Source organism: Heliangelus exortis, chromosome 16 (genome assembly GCF_036169615.1).
Source record: "Heliangelus exortis chromosome 16, bHelExo1.hap1, whole genome shotgun sequence".
Taxonomy (NCBI): Eukaryota; Metazoa; Chordata; class Aves; order Apodiformes; family Trochilidae; genus Heliangelus; species Heliangelus exortis.
The window spans coordinates 955,408-970,399 of record NC_092437.1 but is presented as its reverse complement, the minus strand read 5'-3'; positions in this window follow the sequence as shown (position 1 = coordinate 970,399).

The following is a 14,992-nucleotide window of genomic DNA, read 5'->3' as shown; positions in this document are numbered from 1 at the left end:
ATCTCAATGGCCATTTACGGTAAACTTTGAACTTTATGATTAGAATGCGGTGTGGTCTCTTCCTCTTCCAATAAACCTCTTCCAATGTCATTTTCACACCTTGAAGTCTCTCTTCCCTATAGATTTGCAGATTTGCTCCTCATCCCACGTGATCTGTCTCTTCCTTTTCCACTAAACCTCTTCCAGTCTTATTTTCACACCTTGAAGTCTCTCTTCCCTTTTCCCCTTTTATCTTCCTTTGGGAGGGTGGAAGGGGGGTGGAGGGGGTGGTACCAGAGCAATTCTGTCACCTGGGCTTTTTTTTTTTTTTTTTTTTTTTTTTTGGTTAGCACTGAGATTCTCTCAGGTGGTTCTCTGTGCCTAGAAGGCAGGCTGAAAAAATGTTCTGAGCAGGAGTTAATAACTTGGAAGGTGGGAATGTTTGTTTATAGGGTGAATGTGACTGCGGGGAATGCTGGAGTGAGTTCTGTGTGTATTACCAATACAAATACTGAGGAGTTTATGAATTTTTGAAAACATTTGCGGGGGGGGGATAATAAATTGGTGTTAACTGTGGTGCCAGCACGTGGTTCTTTTTACCAACTCTATTTCCTCTCTTTCTCTGTGCAGTGTAAGTCACTAGCTGGCAAAACTGGAGGACACAGAAGAAGCTCCTGCAGGGGATGCACTTCGATCTCCTGAGCAGGCAGGAGCTGCTCCAATTTTTTGGGGTGCACCTGCTGTGGACGGAAGAGGTAGGATCCTTATCTATGGAGGAGCTCAAGAGGAAAATGATGTTACCTTTTCGTGAGGTGGTTTGTATTGTCAGCACTGACTGTGCTCCCTGGTGACTTCAGTGCAGGCATCAGGAGGAGCAGCACAAGAAGCTTTGTGAAGTTGCTGATTTGTTACTTTTTGGCCTTGTCAGGCTGTTGTGATTTGTGTGCTCCACGTCTACTGCCAGGATTCTGTCCCATAGAATTAATTTTTTAATATAAATGAACTCTAGATTGGAACCTGTTCTTCTTTTAGTTTTTTTAAGTGTGTTATATCAGAACTCTGTGGCAAATGGGCAGCAGAGAGTGTTCAGGGAGCATTTCTTGGCATTAACAGTGCAGTCTGGCTGGCACTGCAAAGCGCATCATGAGAGTCCCTTTGCTGTGCTGCAGTAACAGAGGGTTAGGGGGTAAGCTGGGGTGATCCTGAGAGACTTTCTGAGGTCCTCTGAAGTGTATGTTTTGGGGAGGAGTCCTTGTGCCACATCCATTCCATGTGCTTGTGGTCAAATCAAGAGAAGCAGCACTCCCTCCTGCTCTGAGGCAGGCCCTCTCCTACATCATCCCGATCCTAGTCGCAGTAGCCTTCCTAACCCTGGTAGAACGAAAAGTACTAAGCTACATACAAGCCCGCAAAGGACCCAACATTGTAGGCCCATTCGGACTTCTCCAGCCAATAGCGGAGGGGGTAAAACTATTTATCAAAGAACCAATCCGCCTATCAACATCCTCCCCCCTCCTATTTATCGCAACCCCAATGCTTGCCCTCCTGGGAGGGTTGTAAATGGAAATGTGGGGTAAATTGGAAATGTGGGGTTTTTTTTCTATTCCATTCCATAAACCAGGTGTGCAGAAAATGAAAAAGTGTAAAGAGGAGCAGATGTGGCAGCAGCAAGAAATAAGAGCCAGAGACTGATGAAAAATTCAAAGCCAAAATCCAGATGATTTTATTTACAGAAAGTACAAAAAAAAGAAGGGGAGGGGAGTAGGAAGTGAAAAGGAAAGGGGAGGGGGAGAGGGGGCAAAGGGGAGGGGGAGAGGGGGCAAAGGGGAGGGGGAGAGGGGGCAAAGGGGAGGGGGAGAGGGGGCAAAGGGGAGGGGGAGAGGGGGGAAAGGGGAGGGGGGAGAGGGGGGAAAGGGGAGGGGGAGAGGGGGGAAAGGGGAGGGGGAGGGGAGGGAAAGGGGGGGGGAAGGGGGGGGGAAGGGGGGGGAAGGGGGGGGAAGGGGGGGAGAAAGGGGGGGGGGAAAGGGGGGGGGGAAAGGGGGGGGGGAAAGGGGGGGGGGAAAGGGGGGGGGGGAAAGGGGGGGGGGAAAGGGGGGGGGGAAAGGGGGGGGGGAAAGGGGGGGGGGAAAGGGGGGGGGGGAAAGGGGGGGGGGTAAAGGGGGGGGGGTAAAGGGGGGGGGTAAAGGGGGGGGGTAAAGGGGGGGGGTAAAGGGGGGGGGTAAAGGGGGGGGGGAAAGGGGGGGGGGAAAGGGGGGGGGGGAAAGGGGGGGGGGAAAGGGGGGGGGGGAAAGGGGGGGGGGAAAGGGGAGGGGGAAAGGGGAGGGGGAAAGGGGAGGGGGAGGGGGGGGAAAGGGGAGGGGGAGGGGGGGGAAAGGGGAGGGGGGAGGGGGGGGAAAGGGGGGGGGAAAGGGGGGGGGAAAGGGGGGGGGAAAGGGGGGGGGAAAGGGGGGGGGAAAGGGGGGGGGAAAGGGGGGGGGAAAGGGGGGGGGAAAGGGGGGGGGAAAGGGGGGGGGAAAGGGGGGGGGAAAGGGGGGGATGGCAAAGGGGAGGGGGACTACGCATCAAAAAAATACCAGGGAAGGGCAACAGGGCTGTCATCCATCCAACCAACTAAGAACATTTATTCAGACTGACAGAAACATCTTTTCATGTCTTCTAATCCATCACAAGATATGGAATCAGCTCCCAAGGATGTAATTTAAAGTTCATCAGTGTCTGGCAAGAAAAGAGATAAGATTCTTCGTGTTACTTTTACAGGAGAGAGGGGCAAAGAGGTCACTGTCAGAACATTATGGCTACGAAGCCAGAGCTGAACACTCTCTGTGGTTAAAAGCAGACAGCAACAGAAGGAAATTGGCTCAGGGGCTTCCTGCTTTCAAACAGCACCGGTCACTCCAAAGCTGTGACTCTGGAGTAATCATCACAAAATAGGTGCAACTCCTCCTGGGACATCAGGCCTCACATCACAGAACAGGTTTGATGCCACGGATGACAAACATTCAACTCCCCTGACGATTGCCTGAACACTACTGAGTGAGCTTTCCCTAAAGAAAGGATAACTTTTGATTAGCCTCTTCTTGCCTATTCAAATAAAAAGACTGCAACAGAGGAGCTACAAACACAAGCAATGAGCAAGGGACAGCAAAGACCAAAAACTGACAGCAGAGGGTGTGTGTTATGGGTCAGTGCTGAAGGCAGCCACTGGACAAGGGAGGAGAAGTGATGGCTGAAGTCTGAAACTCTGTGTAAGGGCTCCTTTTATGTTTGTGATTGAGGATTAACTCCAGTGAAAGGTGACTTCAGATTAAGCCAAGTGTATCTGTGTGGAGGAAATAGGTAAGATTCCTTTCTGATGGGTTTTGTTTTGGGTTTTTTTTTTTCAGGCAGCTGTTTAAAGCTCTACAAAGCATTTTGTAAGCAGAAAGTTTCCACGTTCAAGTAAGCGTAAAGCTAGCGGAAAAAAACCCTGTGCTTAGCACAGGAACTAAACAGATTTCAAGATGTTGTTTTCAAGAGGTAGGAGCAGTCATCTTTTTACTTTTACATAACACATTACCATGTCCAGGTTCTTCAGAGGCAAATTCATCCAGTTCCCACCTGTACTAGAATTATACAGAAAACACACCATTAACATTGTGCAATATTAAACTTCTAAAACATTCTTCAAATCCACACAAAAACAGGCAGTAACTCCAAGGGCCAAAGAAGTGAGGCCATAAACCAGCAGAGTGGAGGGAAGGGCCCCCTCTGCAGGACTAAAGGGAGAGCAGTGACCAAATTCACAGCTCCTCCAGGAGAACCCCTCTACAAACCCAAATGCCTCCTACACACAGTGGATCTCCCACACTGAAGTATGAAGTGAGATTTGTTGCAGATTTATTTATTGTAGTCAGACATCCTAGGTAAGAAAATTTTATTTAAAGCTTAGCTGGGAACATCCTATGGCATCATCTTTGGTTTCTGGGCACTCTTGGAAAACAGCACTCAAAACCCAAACTTTTCACCCCTAGCACACCTAGATGTTGTGTTGGGATGAGGAGGAGTTACACCATGAGTAATCCCTGCAAATGAGTTGTAAGTGAGGATGGGATTTCAAAATGTCTACCTTGGCTGCAGAAGAGGAAATCCTGTTCATCAATAATTCTGCTCCTATGGGTGAACTGGGATGCCTCCTACTGGACTTGGACTTCTGTTCAGAACCAGGATGTCCCAGGTGAGTTGAGTGGTAAACTGGATTTGCAGCCACTGATGGGAAGTGTGTTCTTCCACCTTCCACGAAGCTTTCTGTAGGCTTTTCCTATTTTTTTTTTTTTTTTTTTTTTTTTTTTCCCCCATCAGTTCTGAAACATTCAGACACAAAGAATTATCTCTGGTAGGAATAGATTAGGAATGACCAAACCCATTTGACCTGAAGGGTTCTGGGGAGCCTATATCATAGGAGCCAAACCTGCAAGAGTTACCAAGACTTGGGATTGCTCAGCACTAAAGCTTCAAAGCAATCTGTGAACGGAGTTTGCTCTGGAATTTTGGGACAACTTCATCTACCTTGGTTTTAGCCTCTCCCAATTCCTTTTCCAAGCCAGGTTGGCTTCCTCCAGGTTCCTGCAGCGCCTCGTAGCAACTTCCAGTGAAGCTTCTGCCACAGACAGCTTTTTAATGTCACCTCTCTGACATTAAATGAAATGGTTAGATGAGCATGAAAAAAGTCATAAGGACATGAATTCTGTCTTTAACTTATTTGATTATTCAGTTACAACTGTCTTGAATTCAAAAAGTAGGAAACTTTTGCCTGCCACCAGCAGTCAGCCCCTCCAAACTCACGGAGCAGCTAATGGAGGTTTCTGTTTTCTAATACATAAAAAAATATTATAGTATAGATAATATTATACTTTTTGAACAATACACCAGCATACACTGAATCACGTTATTTTTTTTAACCAAACCCAAAGCAACCTGTTTGATGCAAGAGCCACAGGTTGACTGCAGATACTACTCTGGTGACTAAAGGCATGACTTTGTATGAGATGGTTCTTGGGTCTCTTTCTGCATTCTACAAAGAATTAAATTAATACATTAAATTAATAATTAAATTAAGACATTAAATTAATACCAAGTTAATTTTAGAGTAACAACTTTCATAAATCTGGACAGTCCCTCCTTTCCTCCAGCCACCCACCCAACTACCATCTCCCAAATGAACCTGGTGTTTTGGCACTAGGAATACAAAGTTTTTCCCAGGGTAAAACCATTGACAGCACTCCTGGAGTTCTTCCCCCTCTTCCCTTTTACAGAAACTGAAAAAATGAAGAATAAGGTGGTTATATCTGACACATGCAGGTATTCACCTCACTCAAACACCCCAGGGTTGAGAGGAAGAAAGAAATGGAATTTTAAAGCACTGTGCACATCACTATTCACAGACAAACAGCGTCTAACAGGACTAGTTCCTGTTTTCCAGAAAATAAAAATTAACAAAATGGGTACAGCAACTTTTAAAACTTTGCTGTGCCTGGGACTGGTGGAATTTGCAGAAAAAAACTTTAACATTCTAATCAGTCTTCTGACAAGTTAATTAGCCTAACACAGCCACACAGAAGAAATTTAAATATTGCTGCACATCACAAAATAGAGAAGAGAAAGCTTAGTGGCTGAAATTGACTTTTTTGAGGAACAGGCAGGTCCCAAAAGACAGAATGCAGAAATGAACAGCAAAACACTGCTTAGAGCCTTCAAATATGCAAAAAGTGTGTCCTTTACCTCCCTTTTTTTTTTAGTTTTTCAGCCTCATAGTTTAAGACTTCTTCTCTTAAACCAGCACACTTGGCCTTTAATTCCTTGTTCATCTTTTCCAGCATGGAAACTTGCTTTTCAGCAGAGTTTGTGGAAAGTGTCATTAAAGCACCCCTGTGCAGCAGCTGATGGAATAAATGGCTTTCCCTCTGGAGCTGGGCCAGTGCCTCCTGTGTGGACAGGATCACAGAATCATTAATGCTGGAAAAAAACCTCTAGGATCCTCCAGTCCAGCTGGGAAACCAACACCACTAAACCATGTCCCCAAAGTCAGAATAATGTGCTCCCCTCTCCCCTGAGGTGTTACACAGGACTCCAGACCCCTCTGCCCAGCCCTGCCCCAGATAATCCAACAGGATGCCTGCCCTATTCCCCTCATAAATACCCTAAGAAAAAAGTCTTTTCAAACACTTCTTAGCATGGCCCAACACACATGTTTTGCAGATGCAGGGAAAGCATCAAAGGTCACCAAATTCCAAGGTTTCTTGCATGAGCTTTCTCTTACAAAGAGGAAGACCAAGTATGTTTAATCACACACATCAGCCTTTTACAGACAAATCTTCTTTACTTCAAGATGTATTTTGTATGGGGGAAAAAAATGCATTTGACTGCATTGTTTGCAGGAACAACACAGCCCAGCTGGAAATAAAGCAGCAGAACAGGAAATACCCAGCATTGTGGAAACGATTTTTCCCCACCCTAAGAAAACTGTACCCAACTTCAGACAGCAACACCACCTTCCTCTGCACGACTCTGCCATCACCAGTAGTCACTTTCTGCTCATTTTCTTTACCTTATTGTAAAATTTACTCTATAATTACTCTCAATTTACTCTATAATTTTACTTAGCAGTCCGGACTCTAATTCAAAACATTTGGCTTCACATACCTGCACCCCAGAGTTGTCAGTGGCTTCCTTTAGGCTTTTTTTTTTTTTTTTTTTTTTGCTGGTGATGACACACGGAAAGTTCACCTCCAGGGAAAACCGCAGTCTTCTTCCAAGGATTTTTCCAGCAATGGAGAGCAGAGTTATAGCTCAGTAGTGTGAGCAGTTTGACTTTTCTCCTTTCTTCTTCTACAGGGTGATGACTGCAGCGTGGTGTTTTCACCAAAGCTGTTTCTCACTGGATCTTTTGGAAGACAGTGAAATTTTAGAGGTTCTCTTCTCTTTGTCAACAATTCTTGGAACTCTCAGGTGTTTTCCTCAAAGCAATCTTTGGTTTTCTTTGAGGAGCACCCTGGGGATTCTTCAGAGATTGCAGAATGCTCTTTTTAATGTGCTTCCAGAGCACTTCAGGAGAGAGAGCTATGGGATGATCTAAAAGCCCAGCTTGAAGGTTTACCGGGAAGCTGTTTCTCACTGTACCTTTTGGAAGACAGTGAAATTTGAGAGCTTCTTTTCTTTGTCAACACTTCTGGGATCTCTTGGGTGAGATCCCAATCTTTGATTTTCTTTGAGGAGAACCCTGGGGATTCTTCAGAGGACTGCAGGATGCTCTTGTTAATGTGCTGCCAAAGCACTTCAGGAGAGGGATCTATGGGATGATCTAAAAGCCCAGCTTGAAGGTTTACCGGGAAGCTGTTTCTCACTGTACCTTTTGGAAGATGGTTCACTTTGAGCCTCCTCCCTGGGATGCCACCCCTCTTAGGTTTGGGCTTCAAGCAGAGGGGTAAGTCTGCATAGCACAAGGCAGTGGTCTGTAGGACATTCTGCACCAGGCACCGCTCGGCTAGGACGGACACGGCCAACATTTCTCTGGCGCACTAAGACACAGTCAGTGAGGTGTCAGTGCTTGGATCCAGGATGCTTCCAGGTTGTCTTCAGGCTGTCTTTCTGCTGGAAGAGAGTGTTGGTGATGGTGAGCTGCTACTCAGCACAAAACTCCAGCAGGAGACATCTATTGTCATTACAGTTTCCAACACCGTGCTTGCCCAGGACTCCTTTCCAGGCTTCATAGTTCTTTCCTACTGCGGTGTTGAAGTCACCAAGGATTATGATCTTAGCATCTGCAGGAACCTTTTGGGTGAGGCAGTGCAGGTGGGTGTAGAATTTGATTTTTTTCTGCATGGTCAGCCTGGAGGGTTGGGGCACACATACTGAGGAGAACAACATGGTGCTTGTTGTGGAGTGGGAGGCGTAAGGAAAAGATGAGACCCCCAATGAGCGGTCGGCAGATTTTCAAGTTTGGAGGCCTGGAATATCCATGAATAAAAAGCATAATCCTCAGCTGTCAGCCCAGCAGTGTCTTCATGGGAAACATCAGCACTGTAATGAAGGAGAACTTTGATCAAATGAAGATTCCTACCAGCAGCAGCAATCATGGGTGGGGTTCTGAAGGATTCAAAACATTCTATGAAATGGATCATTTTACACAGACTCTGTCATGATTTTCATTCCTGCTTGCTCTCAGAAAAAAGGTCCACAGGACCACACCCCATTAACTTGTGCAAAGGAATAAAGAGAAAAAAAGAATCTTGTTTCCCACTAATTCGTTCCATTCATATCTCTGTGGTTCTCATCCATGCCTGAGGAAAGAGAAAAGGGTGGAAATAAAGCCAGCACACTGATTTCTGCAAAAGAGAATGAAGGGCCAGGCAAAATACAGACCCTTTGGGGAATAGAACTTGCCTGCACTGTTCTCCTTCCCCCCACCTCCCTGGAAAAGATATCCCAACAAGCTATCCCAAACCTCCCCCTGAGCAGGTACTTCTCATCTCACTGCACATCTCTTCATATTGGGCTCCCTGGCAGCACTCACCTTCCCAAGAACTCTTTTTCAGAAAGCAATGTTGACTGACTGCCTCCCCACCCAGGGTGCTTGAGCACAGAGTGAGCTGCACCCTGTGAGACTCTGGGAGATGATACTCAGAGGCTGGGAGCTCAACTCCACAACAGCACTGGCACTCCTGACACAGCCACTCTCACAACCAAGAACTTTCTGAAGATCACAACTGGCAAGGAGGGGTAAACCAGCCTACTCCTAGAGTTTCAACAAGTTCCACTCTAACAGGTGAAATCCATGCACTCTCACCCCACAGAGCCTTCACTGCCACAGAAGCCACAGCAGGACAAATACATCAGGGCTGAAAGTAATCTGCAGCAGTCATTCTTTCCATTGGACCAAATAGCAACTGCAACATTCTTGCAGCCTTAGGGTTTCTATCACGAAGTTGGAATCAAAACCCAAAAGCATCAAGAGACAGAACATTGCCAGTATAAGATTCCACCCAACATTAAACAGTACTTGGCTACAAACCTTGTACCTGGCTGCAGGGAAAAGGGACTATTGATTATTAAGGAGACGAATAAGAAAGAAAAATGGCCTTCAGTTCCAAGGTCTTCTTCAGGGAGAAAGAAAAACATGTAAATGAAGCAAGTTAAAACATCAACAGTGCCAAGACTCCTGTGACACAAGAGTGCAGATGGAAAACAAAATCAGAAAAGGAACAGAAACAGACCATATGGTTTGGAACTACAAACGAACTGGAACAGCCCTGCTCATGGATTCTCTTCAGCAGAAGTAAAGAACAGGATTTCAAAATGCTTACCCATGCCTCATAGGCTGCAACCCTGTTTCTTCTTCTTCTAATGCACTTCTCATGGAGTGCAGTATTGGCTTTCTGTAGTTCATTAAGACAGAGGGAGGGCTAAAGGAACCTTCCTCACAAATACGCCATCTCAGGTTTACAGATATAATGCTGACCAGATGCAGAAGAGGAAGTTTTGGAGGAAAACACACAAGAAAAAAAGTCATCCCTTAAAACACTGCAAAAAGCACGTACCCACCTTTTCAGTGTTTTGTAGGCATCTTCTCTTTTTCACTTCCTCCAGATACAGCTTTTCATATTTTTGCTTTAGAACAATGCTCTCCCTCAGGGTCCTTTCACTGTCCAACTCCTGTTCAAGGTCTCCAATTCTGCAGAGCAGTAGCTTTCTCTCTGAATTCATCGTTGTCATGGGCTCTGCTCTGTTCCACTCTGTCCTGGGAAGCTGCCTGCTCCTGAAGCAAGTAACACACTTTTACCCACCACAAAGAAAAAGGGAACTCTCCCACCCCTCAGCTGAACCTGCCCAGTGTCAAGGGCACCGATTTCCTCCCTGAGGCACCTGAGCCTCCTCACTCCCCTCAGCAACCCAGGCAGAACCCCGGAGCTACCACAGGCAAGAATTCTTCTCCCTCAGAAAGAATCCCTCCCTCTCAGCACTGTTATTCATCAAAGCTTCTAAAGAAGGAACACTGTCTCTGTAGGAGAGAGCAGAGAGAAAAGGGTTCCTCAAGGAAGGAGTCGTCCCCCCACCACCACTTTGGTGGCTTCTGTTCTCAGAACTGATGGGTGATGTTTCTCACCTCTGCATGCAGCTGCTGTTTGGGCTTCTCCAGTTGTTCCTGGTTCCTCCCCAGGATGGACATCTCTGCTCACTGAGCCTGAGTTTGGTTTTCTCCCTGCACGCCTGCCTCAGGCTTTGCCTCCAGCTTCCAAAAAAGTTCATCAAGCTCTAGACAGAGACAAAAAACAAACAAACAGAAAAGAAAAGGAACTCAGCAGGATATAAGAGAAGTCAATCTATGAAAAATTGGTAAAGGGCTGGGCACCAGGACTGTATTTGACAAACATCTGCTGACTCAGTACCAAAATCAGAGTGAAACCAAGGGCTTCCTTTTAAAAAAAGAACAGCTGTCACATCATTTCTGATAGGATTCCTCAGGTTCCCAGCCCTTCTCAGTTCTCCTGCAGCAGGTCACACACCAAGAGGCACCAAACTGATAGCATTTCACCCACAGGCCTACCTGGAAAAGCACTGGGACTATTCTGCTGGGAGATGCTCGTGTGCCCATGGGAAGTCGAACACACCCATACCTGCCCACCCACCTTCTGGTTTCAGCACAAACACCACATCTCATGCTTTAGAGGAATTTTTACACACTGTCAGCACAGTCAAGCTTCATTATGGAACTGACAAACACACAATCTATTTTTTCTCTACACTGAGAAATTTTTAAATAGTGGTTCAGAACATGGCCTTTACTGAAGGAGGAAGATGTATTCTGTAGAAGATGTAGGCGAAAGCTGCAGTTTATTTTAAAAATGTGCAGGAAATATCAGCCTTTCTTTAGGCCCCCATGCTCAACTACAGCTCTGTCCTTCTCTTCCCCCCCTCCAGAAGCAGACTTTTTCTGTATCCATTGAACATCAGACTTAATATCCTGTCAGTCATTAAAAGGGGAGGAAACTGGCACGGTGGAAACTTGAAAGAGGCTCTAACAGAAGGAAGAAGCTTCACTTATTTGAGAGGACAGGAGACAACGGATATATGCTTGAGCATAGGAGGTTCCATATAAATACGAGGAGAATTTTTTTCCCTGTGAGGGTGACAGAGCACTGGCACAGGCTGCCCAGGGAGGCTGTGGAGTCTCCTTCCCTGGAGACATTCAAACCCCACCTGGATCTGTTCCTATGTGACCTCCTGCAGGTGACCCTGCTCTGGCAGGGGGTTGGACTCCATCATCTTTTGAGGTCCCATCCAACCCTAAACTTTCTCTGATTCTATTTAAATCTGCCTCAATGTAATGACCTTCCCTGTCATTCAAAATAACTCTTCCAAGAGCAACACAAAAACTTGACAAACTTTTGCACTAATCATGAGCCCCAGCAAAGGCAGGTGACTTTTCTTTCATGCTACTCAGCAGCAATAACCGCCTCAAAAGCACTTTTGGGAACTCTGCTTCTGGGTCCCCAGGACAAGGGAAAGGTGGGCTGAGACAGCCACTAGTGAGCAACAAGTTCAACAACATTTTCTGCATCACCTCACTGCACCGTGCCCAGGGAAGCAATGACACCATTTACAAAAGCAAAACCTGAACTTTCTTCAGCTCAAGTCATGCCTAAGATGGGGATTGAGGGTGGCCTTGGGCAAAGCCAGCTTCATACAGTTCTTCTGAGTGATGGTGGCATTCCATATGGTGGCCTGGACTGGGTCTCACTGCTCTCAGCCCTGACACTCACCCATGGACACCATATCCTGGCAGGAATGCAGATCTGCCTGTCCCCAGGGGCTGCCCTGGGGATCTGCACCTTTGGCTCATCCCCATGGCTCTCTGCTACCAGAGCTCTGCTGCTCTTCTTGGGGAGGGCGTGTGGGACTGCTCCTGCCCCTGGAGCTCATGGACCCTGACAGCCTTGTGGGGACTCTTCCCATCTCCCTGCCTCTACACAACAGCAGCCCTTCAGGTGCCTTGCAGAGACTGCTTTGCACATCACCTTTTCATCTTGACCCATCAGGAGAACTGCTTTGCTATTGGGCACACAACAGGATCTACAGGCAGGACCTGCACCTCATGTTCTCCCCACGGCAGCTGCACTACACCTCCATCTGTCAGCCAACTTCCACAGAGAGCCAAGGGACACAATTCCTGAGAATATTTCATCAGATTTCCCACCCAACAGGCCAGTATCTAACAATGGAAACAGATGCCCCCACTGAACCAAAGGCAAAGAGGTGATTTTGATTCACATCTTCTTCTCCTTCTTGCTGTTCTCTAAGCCAAACCAGCCAAGAGCTGGCAGCTGCTCTGAATTTCTACTTACATTTTTTTCCTCTGCAGAAAAGAAGAAAAGGGAAATACTGCTCCTTGGAACCTGGCAGCTGTTTCTTGTTTCCCAGGCACTAGCTCATTTGCCCCCCATTCCTTCAGTATGTTTTTCTGCAAGGTTTTTAAGCTCCCACTACCCTCAAAACATGCAGCAGCTCTTCCAGACACTGAACTGGAAGCACGAAACATTTTACCCTGCCCAGAAACACAGGGGTCAGAAGATGACCAGAAGAAATCCAGGGAAAAATGGGCAACTGCATCCTTACTCGATGTGGTAAGCTGATAGCAAACCCCACCAGCAGCTCTGCCTGATACAACCACTCCAAAATTTTGACACAGGGACCCAGCTAGCTTTTATCTGCTTCCTGGAGGATCCCTAAAGGATCACAAGAGAGTCTGAGCCTGAAGAGCAGGAATAAGAGAAACACCTGAATAGAGAAGTACTCAACAAAATGTGAACAAGGTGGTGCTGGGTATTGGCTGGTCCTCTGGAGGGTTTCCTGGGCTCACCTGTTTCAAGAATTCATTCTTTCTTTCTCCCTTCCAAGTGGAGAACCATGGTCTCCAGGCTGCAATCTTGGCTTCAGCCTCTTTTTCCTCACGCTGTGTAAGTCCTTTGATGGCAGAGATGGCACAACCTGCTTTTGCAGCTGTGAGAGCAACAGTGACAAAAGGAAAAACTTTTCAGATCAGCAGTGCTATTTATGCTGCTACCCAAAGGGACCAAGATTTGCCTAGCAGATCCAGCACCAAAGTGGAACAGAACCTGCTGATCCAGCTCAACTATCTAGAACACAAGTTTACTGGATGCTTTAGCAGCACTCTGTAAGAAAAAGAAAAGCAGAAAACACACGAGCCTCTCATGTACCTGCTGCTGGTGCTGCTCCTCTGCAGCTGCCCGTGATGCTCCTAAGCTGGTCATCAAGTCTTCCAGGTGGTCATGAATCTACAAAAGCAGGAAAAGAAGCAAGAAGACACACTCTGACTTTCCAGCCTGAAAGTTGTAGATTCCTCCTTACCGAAAATGAATACTACATCCACCTCTTCACCTCTTTATTCCTATTATACCCAACACCAATGATCAAAATGGCCATAGTTTGAGGTCACTGTAAAACTGGTTGCAGTCATCTCCTCTGCTCTTTTCTTCAAGGAGAGGGAGAACACCATGCGGGACACAAAGAAACTTCAGTGAAAACCATCAGGAGGAGCATCTGAAAACCATGCCCTGTGAACCAAAGGGGAAGGACCAGCACCCTGACTACCGTCCCTCTCCTCTCCTCTCCTCAGCAGCAGTACAGCAAAGTCACACTTGCACAAGCAGTCTTCACAAGAGCCCTCATGCACCAGTTCAATACAAAAATGAACAAAGGCACACCGAGTGGCCAAAGGAAAAGCAATTCTGCACAACAAAAGCTCTGGGGAGTCTGTTTTTGTTCCAGCCTGGGGATGCCAGTCAGGCCTCTGGCACAAGCTGCTTGCCATCAATATCCCCTGAGGACAGCAAGTGTCTGAAGCGGCATCTGAGGCCAGGAGGGGCCTAAGGCAGACAACAGTCACACCACTGGATTTGGGACAAATCCTGCACTTTTAAAGCATTAAGGAGCGTTTCCTGAATTACCATGGAAAACTCTAAAACCAGAAAGCTGGGGATGGGCCAGAATGCTGTCCCAGCACCCTGTATGCAGGAGAAAGCAGGAACTGAGCTCCCCTCAGCTCTCCAGGAAAACCTCATCTTAGCATTTCCCCACAGCAATCGGTAAGAAGCTCAGGAGCTCAAAACAAGGCAAGTTGAGGACCAGCTTACTGAGGCAGAGGCTTGCAGGGTTCCCTCAAGGGCTTCAATCATACGTCTTTGCTGCTGGACTGTGCCTTCCAGTCTGGCGTTTTCCATGGAAAGGCTTAAAAAGAAATACAGGCCTTATTAGAGAAATCCACCAGAGCAGCAATTCTTAAAGAGCAGCAGGGGAAAAAACAAACAAAAGCGTCTTCAAAACCATCTGTTAACTTGCTGTGATGCAACGAGGCTGTGCTGTGGTTTTCACACAACCCCAGACAGCGACAGACACCTTGGTTCTCTGTGTCAGTCTCTTACCACTGCACACGCTCTTCCAGCTCTTTTACTCTAGCCCTGGTCTCAGAAGATGATGACAGGAGGTCTTTAAGTTTTTGGGACTTCTCTCTTAGTTTTCTTTTCCTATCCTTGTAGTGATGAATCTGATGCTCATATTGAAGCTGCTGCTCTTCCAGTTCCCGACACTGTCAAAACACAGCAAGAATCCATATCAGCTGGGAGAACTCTTCTAGAGAAAAAAACACTGCTGCTGAAGAACTCAAGCATGACTGCCCATGTCTGCACACACCTGCTACCCAAAGAACTGTCATCAGTTGAAATACATTTAAACTTTCACTTCTACTAGCAAATGAACACAAACCCTTTTACTTTGCCATCCTCTAGACTGCTCTCTCCCATCCCTCTCCTGATCCCCTAAAGCATGGTTCCAAGCACCAACACTCACCCTCCAACTCTTTAAGGGACTCATGGCACCCACTGCTTTCCTCCTCCATTGAAAACTGAAATGAAACTTGATCCCTCTCCTAAACTGCCTTCAGTCACTTCATCCCCTCTCATAA